This window comes from Ovis canadensis, chromosome 6, assembly GCF_042477335.2.
Source record: "Ovis canadensis isolate MfBH-ARS-UI-01 breed Bighorn chromosome 6, ARS-UI_OviCan_v2, whole genome shotgun sequence".
Lineage (NCBI taxonomy): Eukaryota > Metazoa > Chordata > Mammalia > Artiodactyla > Bovidae > Ovis > Ovis canadensis.
The window spans coordinates 123,535,540-123,547,643 of NC_091250.1; positions in this window are offsets into that span (position 1 = coordinate 123,535,540).

The following is a 12,104-nucleotide window of genomic DNA, read 5'->3' on the forward strand; positions in this document are numbered from 1 at the left end:
AACCATCTCATCATCTGTTGTCCCCTTCTCCTCCTGCCTTCAATCTTTCCCAGCATCAGGATCTTTTCAAATGAGTCAGCTCTTTGCATCAGGTGGACAAAGTTTTGGAGTTTCAGCTTCAGCATCAGTCCTTCCAATGAACACTCAGGACTGATTTCCTTTAGGATGGACTGGTTGGATATCCTTGCAATCATTATCACCACTTTAATGATACCGATCATTTTTCACTTTGCATCATGGTTAATAATTTAAAGACATGTTCACATGCTTTGTTTGTTTTAATTCCTACAACCGTCCTGTGGGTAGGTGGGGAAAAAGTTGTCCCCATTTTCAAATAAAGAAACTGGGATTTGTAGCTGCACATTCAGATGAATTTTTGGTAAGCAAGCAGAGCTTGGATCCACGTTTTTGTGAGCACAGTTGTGAGTTTCCCCACTATTCCATACTGTTTTCTTAACTTTCTTGATAATACCTTGACTCTTTGACTTTATGATCTGGTGGGATAACACATCTGAAAACCCCAAACCAGTTGGGAGAGTATGTAGTTATACAACACAAATATTAACAGGGATATTTTAAGAGACCCACCCTGGGTTCACAAACTCACATATCAATGCCCAGATGTTTCCTCTTGCTAACCATGCCCTCTTCCTCCTTATCAGCCTGAAGGTTGAAGTCAGCAACTTTTCTTCAATCCTTCTGCAAGGGCAGGACAATAGGAAACTTCTTAAAAATCTTCAAAGAGGCAGCATATTTAAAAGGAAATCCTATGAGAGGAAACAAATTTTTGAACAAAGAAGCAAAACTTTTACTTGGCAGTGAAAGACATTAAACACACATATCTATGTGTTTTTTAATTTTTTTTCTTAGTTCGCAGAATGTAACTATATTAATCTTCACTCATTTAATTTTCACTTTAGGAGTCAAGAGTGCTAACTGATATGAGAGAATTTGGTTCTCTCAGAAATGCTTCAGATTCTGAACGGCAAACTTTCCCCGTGTTAACACTCATTTTCTTTATGATGAAATTATGTTCCACAATGTGTGTGAAATGGCACCTTATTAGGAAAAGTGCATCTTGCTTGCCCTGGAGAAGTCTCTGGGTTTCATGTCATATCAAACTGAGACAATCTTAGATGAATGTTCATTTTTGAAAAAAAGGCTATTTGACCTTGAAGATGACATTTCTTACACCGGACTCCTCAATCTTATTGTGTTAGGCTCTGCTGGCCATCTCTTTTGCAGCTTCTCGACTCAGCCATCCTATGAACTCAAAAGTTGCATAGTGCAGATTTAAGTGTATGAGAGTGGCTGTATTCTAATAAAACTTTATTTGCAAAACACAGATGACAGGCTAGATTTCATTGGTAAGCCATAGTTTGCCAACCCTTTTACAGAGGAAAAATATAATCTACTTCACAAGGTAAGAATTACATTGCCTCAGACAAGTGACATGTGTGATAGAGGATCTGATGTTAAATATGACAGTTAATTTCTTTCCTCTTCCTTTCCAACTCATAAAAATTCTCTCTGAGTGAGACAACAGAGGACCCTTACAGAAGGGACTGGTATTGGTTGATATTTCCTATCTGGGGTGAGTCTTTTCATTTTTGTTTTTTTTTTTTTTTTCCGTTTCCTTTTAATGTGTTGGGAGAAAAAAATGTAGGGAGCTGAAGATACCGAATTACTAATTCAACAAATTTATGAACAAATTTGAACTGTATTCGATGTCATTTCCCTCCACTTTCATGCCTTTAAAAATGTTACTTAAGAACAGCTCTTTTAGTGACATTCAATACAGACATGTAAGGAAGCCAGTGGTTGAGGCCAAAGGTCCAGGTAACAGCTGTGCCTCTTTGTTTGAGTAATCGTAATAATGAATAATCAGCCTCAGAGGCATTTACTATTTTAAACTTGACCTCTTGTTCCTGCATTTTATGTCCTCCCTCGCCCTTCTCCAAGAGCAGTCACTAGACCTGCCCCTTCACTTCTCTGTAGTGGTGTAGTCTTCTTTAGAGCTTGTCCTCTTGACCTCAAGTTTGCAATTATTCTTTTAATGTTCTTACATATCTCATTTGTGTATGTTTTTTTTCCCTCAAGTACCTTTAATGAATTAATATAAAAGACATATTACCTTAATACACTAAAATACAGCCGAAGTAAAAATGCACCAAGATTGCAATCAAGTGCCTCCAGTTCAAGGTTTGACTGTATTGCTAATTACTAGCCTGTACTTGAGCAGATCACCTCCCCAGAATGAGCATCAGGCTTCTCATCTGTGACTAGACATAGGAATAACTGCTCTTAAAAGTATCAGCAACCCAAGATATACAGATGATACCACTTTAACAGCAGAAAGAAAAACTAAAGAGCCTCTTGATGAGGGTGAAAGAGGAGAGCAACAAAGCTGGCTTAAAACTCAACATTCAAAAAACTAAGATCATGGCATCTGATCCCATCACTTCATGGCAAATAGAAGGGGGGAAAAGTGGAAGCAGTGACAGGCTTTCTTTTCTTGGGCTCCAGAATCACTGTGAAAGGTGACTGCAGGCATGAAATTAAAAGATGCTTGCTCCTTGGAAAGAAAGCTATGACAAACCTTAGACAACATATTAAAAAGCAAAGACATTACTTTGTTGACAAAGGTATATATAGTCAAAGCTATATTTTTTCCATTAGTCATGAACAGATGTGAGAGTTGGCCCATAAAGAAGGCCGAGCACAAGAACTGATGCTTTCAAACTGGTGCTGGAGAAGACTCTTGAGAGTCTCTTGGACTACAAAGAGAGCAAGCCAATAAGTCATAAAGGAAATCAATCCTGAATATTCATTGGAAGGACTGATGCTGGAGCTGAAGCTCCAATACTCTAGCCATCTGATGTGAAGAGCTAACTCACTGGAAAAGACCCTGATGCTGGGAAAGACTGAAGGAGGAGGAGCAGGGGACGACAGAGGATAAGATGGTTGGATGGCATCACCGACTCAAGGGACATGAGTGTGAGCAAACTCTAGGAGATAGTGAAGGACAAAGAAACCTGGTATGTTGTCTAAGGTCTGTCATAGCTTTCTTTCCAAGGAGCAAGGATCTTTTAATTTCATGCCTGTGATCTCAGAGAGCTGGACAGTACTTAGTGACTGAACAACAACAACATCTCTAGATTTCTTGTATGAATAAAATGGATACTAGCTATGAATGCAAACGAGTTACTTGTAATTTATTTCTTGACTGAAGCTGTTATTAAAATCAAAATAATAAATTTATGCTAAATAGCTTTATCATGGAATAGGACTTATGCAAAGCATTGTTAATAAATTTATTTAATTTACTAATTTTCATAACAAATGTGTGACATAATTATATTTCTTTCTATTCTACAGGTGAAAAAATTAAGAACCCCAGTGAAAAGACAACATGTCCAAATTTCATAGTTAGTGGACGAGCTGGGATTGAAACTCTGGAATTTTTAACTCCAAAGTTCTTCCTCTTAATCAGAATGGAACTTGAAGTGATACTAAAGTTTATTTCTTTATCAAATCAGAGAAGACCTATGCATTCTGCATTTACCTTACACAATATTTTAAAGTCTAAATTTAAAAATTAACACTATTAAAGTTTCTTCTTTTGTTATATTTTATTCTAAAAAAATATATAAGCCATATACAGATAATTTACAAAGGGATATTTTCAAATATCACCAGGATATCATCTGGGCCATAATTTCTAAATATAACTTTATCAAAATGGTTATATCAAATATAAAAATATATATAAGTAATTATATGGCAAATTTGAATAATGAAATTGAAAGATTAGAACTAATATGGATAGATAAGGAGAGAAAAAAGAAAAAAACTGAAAAATATTTGATCTTAAGAATACTTATAAATTTTGATCACAAACTATGTTATAATATAAGCCTCTTTTCTTTCTTTATTGAAGTATAGTTGACTTACAGTATTATATTAGTTTCAGATATATAACACAGTAATTAGATATTTATATATGTTACAAAATGATCACCATGATAACTCCGTGTGTTCTGTCGCTTCAGTTGTGTCTCACCCTTTGGAACCCTGTGGACTGTAGCTCACAAGGTTCTTCTGTCCATGGGATTTTGCAGTCAAGAATACTGGAGTGGGATGCCATTTCCTCCTCCAGAGGATCTTCCCAACCTAGGGATCTAACCCACGTCTATTACATTTCCTGTATTGGCAGGTGGGTTCTTTACCAGTAGAGTTACCTCACCAGGCAAAGCTATTAAGTGTTATTGACTATATTCCCTATGTTGTACAGCCAATCCAGTGACATTTATTTTATAACTGGACATTTGTATGTCAACTTTCCTCAGCTATTAATATTTTATCAATACCTGTGATCCCATCTTATCTAGTTATCTCCAGCTTATTCTCTATGAGTCTCTTATTATTTCATTATGAATGTTCCTTTATTTGTTTTTGCTTCCACATGTAAGTAAAATCATATGACATTTGTCTTTTTCAGACTGATTTATTTCACTTAGCAAAATGTAAGGTCCATCTATGGTGCTGAAAATGGCAAGATTTTATTCTTTTTTATGACCATTTTAATTATAATGTGGTTTTAGTGTGGACCTATTTGGGTTAATCTTGTTTGGGACTCTCTTTACTTCCTGAACCCAAATGTCTGTTTTCTTTCCCTAATTACGGAATTTTCAGCTATTATTTCTTCAAATAAATTTTCTGCTCCTTTCCTTCATTCTTTCTGTGACTCCTATAATGCAAAAATTAATACATTGGATGCTGTCCTGCATGTATCCTATGAAAACTGAAAGTCACTAAGTTGTGTCCCGTTAAACTTTATGACCCCCATGAACTGCAGCCCACCAGGCTCTTGTCCATGGAATTCTTCAGGCAAGAATGCTGCATAGGGTAGCCATTCCCTTCTCCAGGGGATCTTCCTGACATAGGGATTGAAACTGGGTCTCTGGCATTGCAGGTAGATTCTTTACCATCTGGGCCAGCAGGCATGCCTCTTAAGCTACCTTTAGTTTCTTTTCTTTTCTTTCTTTCTTTCTTTTTTTTTTTTTTTTTCTGTTCAGCTGGTGTGATTTCTACTACTCTCTCTTCCAATTCACTGATCTGTTCCTTTGGACATCTGATATATTGTTGATTCCTTCTAGAGTGCTTTTTAAATTTCAGTTATTGTATTCTTTCAATTCCTCTTTATGTTTTGTAACTTCTGTTAAACTTTTTATTGTGTACTTTTTCTGAATTTGATGAGCATTTTTTTGATCCTTACCTTGAATTATGTGTTACATAGATTGCTTTTCTCCACTTCACTTCTTCTTCTGGAGTTTTTGCTTTGTTCCTTGTTTGGGAACATATTCCTCGGTTTCTTCTTTTTGCCTACTTCTTTTTGTTTATTTCTATTTATTAGGTAAATTAGTTACATTTTCCAAGTGTGGAGAATTGACCTTATGTATAAGATCTCCTGTGGAGTCTGGCAACACAGTCCCCTCTAGTCACCAAAGCTATATGCTTTAGGGGTGCCCCCTACAAGGGCTGCATGGGCCTTTCTGTTGCACTGGGGTGATTATTGTGAGTGTACAATATGTTGTTCTAATAGACAGTCACCCTGTGAATAGCTGTAATTTTGGTGTGCCCATGAGAGGAAGTGAGCTCAGTGTCTCCCTTCTCTGCCAGCTGGACACACCTCTAACCTATTTTATTTTCATGTCTCCTAAGGACAATGGAAGCAGAATTAGAAGTTAAAAGAAAGTAAAATATTTTGTTTAAAAATCCAATGAGAGACACAATATCAAAGGAAATTACAAAATATGTTGATCAGAATTATGACAAAAACATAGCAAATGAAAATCTGCCATATGCAGTTAAAATGATATCAGAGAATAAGCATAGGTCCTTAAACATAAAAAAACAAAAAGTAGAGGTAGGTGAAGAAGAAGGAAGAGGAAAGAGGAGAGGAAGAAGAAAAGGAAGAGGAAAGGAAGAGAAAGGAGAGGGAGAAAAAGTAAAAGCTAGTGTTCAGAGGTCCTTCCAGGGACAGAGACAAGAAAAAATAGGAAAGAACATAAGACATAAGGGTCACATTTTACATTTGATGAGCTTTCTCATGTTCCAAGGGGAGAGTGGGGTTGTGGAATGTGCTGCTCAGAAACATTAACTGACATTCTCGAAAACATGTGGCTCTTATTAGGTTAGTATTTAACCTAGATCTTCTGACCTCCCAATAAATTTCAATATAATTTAATGGCCCTCTCCAAAATCATAAATATTTGTTTAAAATATACATAAATTTTTAATTCTAATTATGCATTCAGATTAGATCTATGTGCAAATATTCCTACTACTAATAGATATCAAGCAAGGTGTTTGTTCTTCCTTTTCTTTAAAGACTGTGGATTTTATTTTTTTTTAATTATTCTTCATTTGACTCTGTAGAGAACTCATAAAAACATTAGGAGTTGAAATGAAACATAGAAGGAAATTGAAATTGGCATAAAGCTAAATGAACATACATTAGCCTCTAAGGTGTCTTTATTAGCAATGAGCCTTTCTGACTTTTCAATTGCTTAATGAACTGTGCTTACTGTTGCTGCAGTAAGGGGCCCAGGGTACGGAGTTATAGGGAAAACCACTTAAGAACATGAGAAAATAGACCTCTGAATTTCTGTTATACATTTTTAAAAAAGTGCAGAGTTTGATACTGCATTCTTTTGCTTTGTCTGGTCATCTGAAACACTTCTAGTGCAAAGTTAAGGCACGTTATAAACCCTGTCTTATAATGGTCATATTACATCAAACAGGACTGCCTCCTCACTCCGAGAACAAAGATCTGGATGCTTGAAGACACATTACAAAATAAGGATTTGAGCCAGTTTAGTACTCAAGGAAATGGCAATCCACTTCAGTATTCTTGCCTGGGAAATCCATGGAGAGAGACAAAGAGGATCCTGGCAGGCTATAGTCCACGGCGGTCACAAAGAGTGGACACAGCTGAGAAAGTAACATACACACTTGTGTTGAATATTTCTAAAAAAGTATAATTTAATGCATTTTTAGCTTTGAAGCACTGGAAGGAGAGTATATAGATTTGGGAGTTTCCACCCCAACTTTGAGGTATACGTATCAATAAATAAAGATGTTTTATAGAAACATCTTGTTTATGTAAGTGGCTTCTCTGATAGCTCAGTTGGTAAAGAATCCACTTGCAATGCAGGAGACCCCGGTTCCATTGCTGGGTCAGAAAGATCCGCTGGAGAAGGGATAGGCTACCCACTCCAGTATTCTTGGGCTTCCCTTGTGGCTCAGGTGGTAAAGAATTTGCCTGCAATGTGGGAGACCTGCATTTGATCCCTGGGTTGGGAAGCTCCCCTGGAGAAGGGAAAAGCTACCCACTCTGGTTTTCTGGCCTGGAGTTGCAAAGAGTCGGACACGACTGAGCAACTTTCACTTCACTTGTTTGTATAACAACATTTTGCTTATATAACAAAAAGGACACTAAAACATTGGAGGATAGAAGGCATCAGGAGAGACTACATAGTACTTCGAGTGCACAGTGAAGAAAGTTTGGGCAATTGCTGGCTTGGAGATCAACTGCTTTGCCAAGGTCTTAGTTCAGCCACAGATAAGCTAGTACATTCAGGAGGGAAAGAACGCAGAAGCAAAGCCCTGGTTAGAATGCTAGACTTGTACACACTTATGTTTCTCTGTAAGCATCTCAGGCTTCACTGGGCACACTGTTTCTTAAACAGTGGGGTTTTCTCTATCCCTGTTGATGAGTTGTAAGGGCTTTGGCATTAAACTGAGCAGAAACAGAGAAGGTGTGTGTGCTCAGTCGTGTCCAATTCTTTGCGACCCCGTGGACTGTAGCCTGCTAGGCTCCTCTGTCCATGGAATTTCCAAGGGAAGAATACTGGAGTGGGTTGCCATGCTCTCCTCCAGGGGATCTTTCTGACCCAGGGATAGAATCTGTATCTCTCATATCTCCTGCATTGGCAGACAGTTTCTTTACCACTGAGTCAACTAGAAAGACCATCAGAGTGAGAAATGTCAAAAGGGATCATGCCAACCACTCTTTCAGGTATCACCCTGAAAGGCAGGTGTTCTGAAAACATTCCAAAAAGACGCACTTCTAAAGACAGCAAAACTAAGTAAATTTATGAAGGTCATTAGCTGTGGCATTGTGAAGACCGCTTTCAAAAATGGAATGAGTTGACTTCCCTGGTGGTTTGGAGGTTAAGACTTCGTCTTAGATCCCACATGTTTCAGGACCAGGAAAGTCAAAGCATAAAGCAGAAACAATACTGTAAAAAAAACATTCAGTGAAGACTTCAAAAATCAGTTCAGTTCAATATAGTTCAGTCACTCAGTCATGTCCGACTTTTTGAGACCCTATGAACTGCAGGACACCAGCCTTCCCTGTCCATCACCAACTACCAGAGCTTTCTCAAACTCATGTCCATAACGTCATTGATTCCATCCAACCATCTCATCCTCTGTGGTCCCCTTCTCGGTTTGGTTCAGTTCAGTTCAGTCACTCAGTCGTGTCCTACTCTTTGCAACCCCATGAATTGCAGCACGCCAGGCTTCCCTGTCCATCACCAACTCCCAGAGTTCATTCAGACTCATGTTCAACGAGTCGGTGATGCCATCCAGCCATCTCATCCTCTGTCCTCCCCTTCTTCTCCTGCCCTCAATCCCTCCCAGCATCAGAGTCTTTTCCAATGAGTTAACTCTTCACATGAGGTGGCCAAAGTATTGGAGTTTCAGCTTTGGCATCAGTCCTTCCAATGAACAACCAGAACTGGTCTCCTTTAGGATGGACTGGCTGGATCTCCTTGCAGTCCAAGGGACTCTCAAGAGTCTTTTCCAACATCATAGTTCAAAAGCATCAATTCTTCAGCATTCAGCTTTCTTCACAGTCCAACTCTCACATCCATCCCCTCTAGTCCTCATTAAAAAAATCTTTGAAAAGGTATACACATTCCTAGATTTGGAATATCCCTTTAAATTGAAATAAAATTCCTGGTTGGTCTTGCTATCTGGAAGAGCAGATTCTTAGCTAACTGCTCTGGCATCTGGTTTATTATGGGTTGTGTCTCATAGTAAGGAGAAGCTCCATCTATCTGAGAAACAAGGTGCACTTAATGGAACTGTTCAGTAATAAACATGTCATTCACTCCTATTTCCACCTCGCCTAAAGACTATAGAATTGATTTTCAAATGAACACCATAGATTCAAAGAAGGACTAAATTAGTTTAATAACAGATAAGTAATCTGACCATAGCACTTGACATGAGACGGTATGAGGTATAATTATTTTCTGTATTTATTTGACCTGTCCCTGGCAGCTACTTCATCTGAGGATCTTTGGAATTCTTAATTTCAATTCCTGAGCATTTTGAATTCTCATTTCAGAAATATTCATTTCAATTTTTGATGTGCAAACACACTTTTGATTTCTGGACCTAAATATTTTTATTGTGATGATGTCATCTGAAATCTAGACGCCAAATATTTAACTCCTTCATCCATCATAGTATGCACTGATGACCCAAATTCTGAGTAATTAAGGAAGTAATTGTTCTGTTAGAATTGTTTTTGCACAAGGAACATTACAATTCAATATGTTAAATTAGAAATAACCTCCCATTGTTTTAGAGGATGAATAATATTCAAATATATACAAGCAGATCTGTAAGGGGAAATGCATTTACAAAAACTGCATTTGAACAAAGATACTGTGTGTGCAGTTGCTGTCGATTCTCTGAAATGAATCTATATTGTGAAAAGAGATCGGCAGTACTTGTTGATAATGACCATGGAAAAATTTGACATCTGCATATTTTTCTAGTTAAAGAAATAATCCTAGAGCACTAATTTTTGCTAATGATACATCATTTGGCTTCACAAAGACAGACAGCTGAGCTAAGGTCCATTTCCTATTTATGGGAAGTCATGTACAGCATTCAGTTGCAATGTGCACTGAAGTTTAAAAAAATTCAAACGAATGGAAAATACAAAGTTGCTGGCAGAAGGGCTCTTGCCCTAAATGGCAATTTGAATTTAATTACAAATGATACCTACATGAATTTTCTATCAACATTTAGAAAAACACTCAGCCTTGCTTTCCTCCTGTATAGAATTTCTAATTTGTCTTTATATTCTATTACTGCCTAAACCAAATGCCTTGGGAATTATGTGTTTATAAATCTTACTCTCCTACTAGAAAGATATTCAGGACAGTAAATACATCATATTGGTTTCTACATCCCTATATTCTAGCCCAATGTCTTTTCAGCATTATGTGGAAAAATATATACATATATATATATATATATATATATTTAGTTAATTGAGTCATTTTCTCTTTCCTAAAGTTTGACATAACCTCATTTTCTCAAACACCAACTCCACATTTTTTTCCTGCAGATATCAAACCACTTCAACTCATTTGCCACAAAGATAGCATTTGATCATATGTTATGCATTGTTTGTTAGCTGTTTTATCCACTACCCAATTGATTAGTTAACTTATAACTTACTAATATATTAATTCATCTAATGATCAAATATTTCAGAGTTTTTATTTTTAAGGACAAACAAAGCATAAAGTAATAATTTTTAATTTCCAAAGATTTCTAGGCCAGCACTAAGTACACACAGTATTTGTGTAAATTTGAGCAAGTTACTTAAATATCTCTTTGCTTTAGTTTCCACTATCATTAAATGGAGATGCAACAGCATACTGTATTTGTAATAAAGATTAAGTGAGTTACACAGATAAGATACAGCAATAGAATAAGTATGATAAAGCTGTTCATCAATGTTATTGTATTAGCTGACCAACAAATTTATACAAACCTTCCTGAGATCACAAACTTTAGAAAGGAAGAGAAAAAATTTTAACAGCATTAATCTAGGAAAGATTGTCTCTATTTACCAAAGTTCATAAGTGGGATTTTTTTTTTAATTTTATAATCATAAAATAATTTTAAAATAAAGCTGTGTAAAGAGTGGTGACCTATTTAACACAATTAGTAATATGAGTAATGAATGAACTGATGAATCAAGTTACCTTTCCTGCTTAAATACAGTAAACTGTGAATTCACTGGATTATTTTATTCTACAACAATTAGCCATTATTCTTTAAACTTTTTGAAGTGGAAAAAATGGCCAATCCAGTCTCATTTGGACGGGTTTGTCGTAAGAATGCTTACCTGAAAGTTTGTCTTAAGAATGCTTACCTGAATTTCAGAACTTATACTCGTGGTGATTTTTATTTTTTTTACTACTTTTAAATTGTTTTTCTAAAATAAAGCTAAATGGCGAAGTTTGAGCCTTAAAAATAAACTTAAGCCATTATTTATTAATCTATATTTTTCAACTGGTTTATTTCTTAACTTAAAAAAAGAATCTAACTGTATTAAAGTTGAGGAACATGGGACTAGAATATAGGGCTTCCCTGGTGACTCAGCTGGTAAAGAATCTGCCTGCAATGTGGGAAACCTGGGTTTGATCCCTGGGTAGGGAAGATCCCTGGAAAAGGGAAAGGCTACTCACTCCAGCATGTGCACTCATCTCACATGCGAGTAAAGTAATGCTCAAAATTTTCCAAGCCAGGCATCAGCAATACGTGAACCGTGAACTTCCAGATGTTCAAGCTGGTTTTAGAAAAGGCAGAGGAACCAGAGATCAAATTGCAAACATCCGCTGGATCATGGAGAAAGCAAGAGAGTTCCAGAAAAACATTGATTTCTGCTTTATCGACTATGCCAAAGCCTTTGATTGTGTGGATCGCAATAAACTGTGGAAAATTCTGAAAGAGATGGGAATACCAGACCACCTGACCTGCCTCTTGAGAAACCTATATGCAAGTCAGGAAGCAACAGTTAGAACTGGACATGGAACAACAGACTGGTTCCAAATAGGAAAAGGAGTACATCAAGGCTGTATATTGTCACCCTGCTTATTTAACTTCTATGCAGAGTACATCATGAGAAACGCTGGGCTGGAAGAAGCACAGGCTGGAATCAAGATTGCCGGGAGAAATATCAATAACCTCAGATATGCAGATGACACCACCCTTATGGCAGAAAG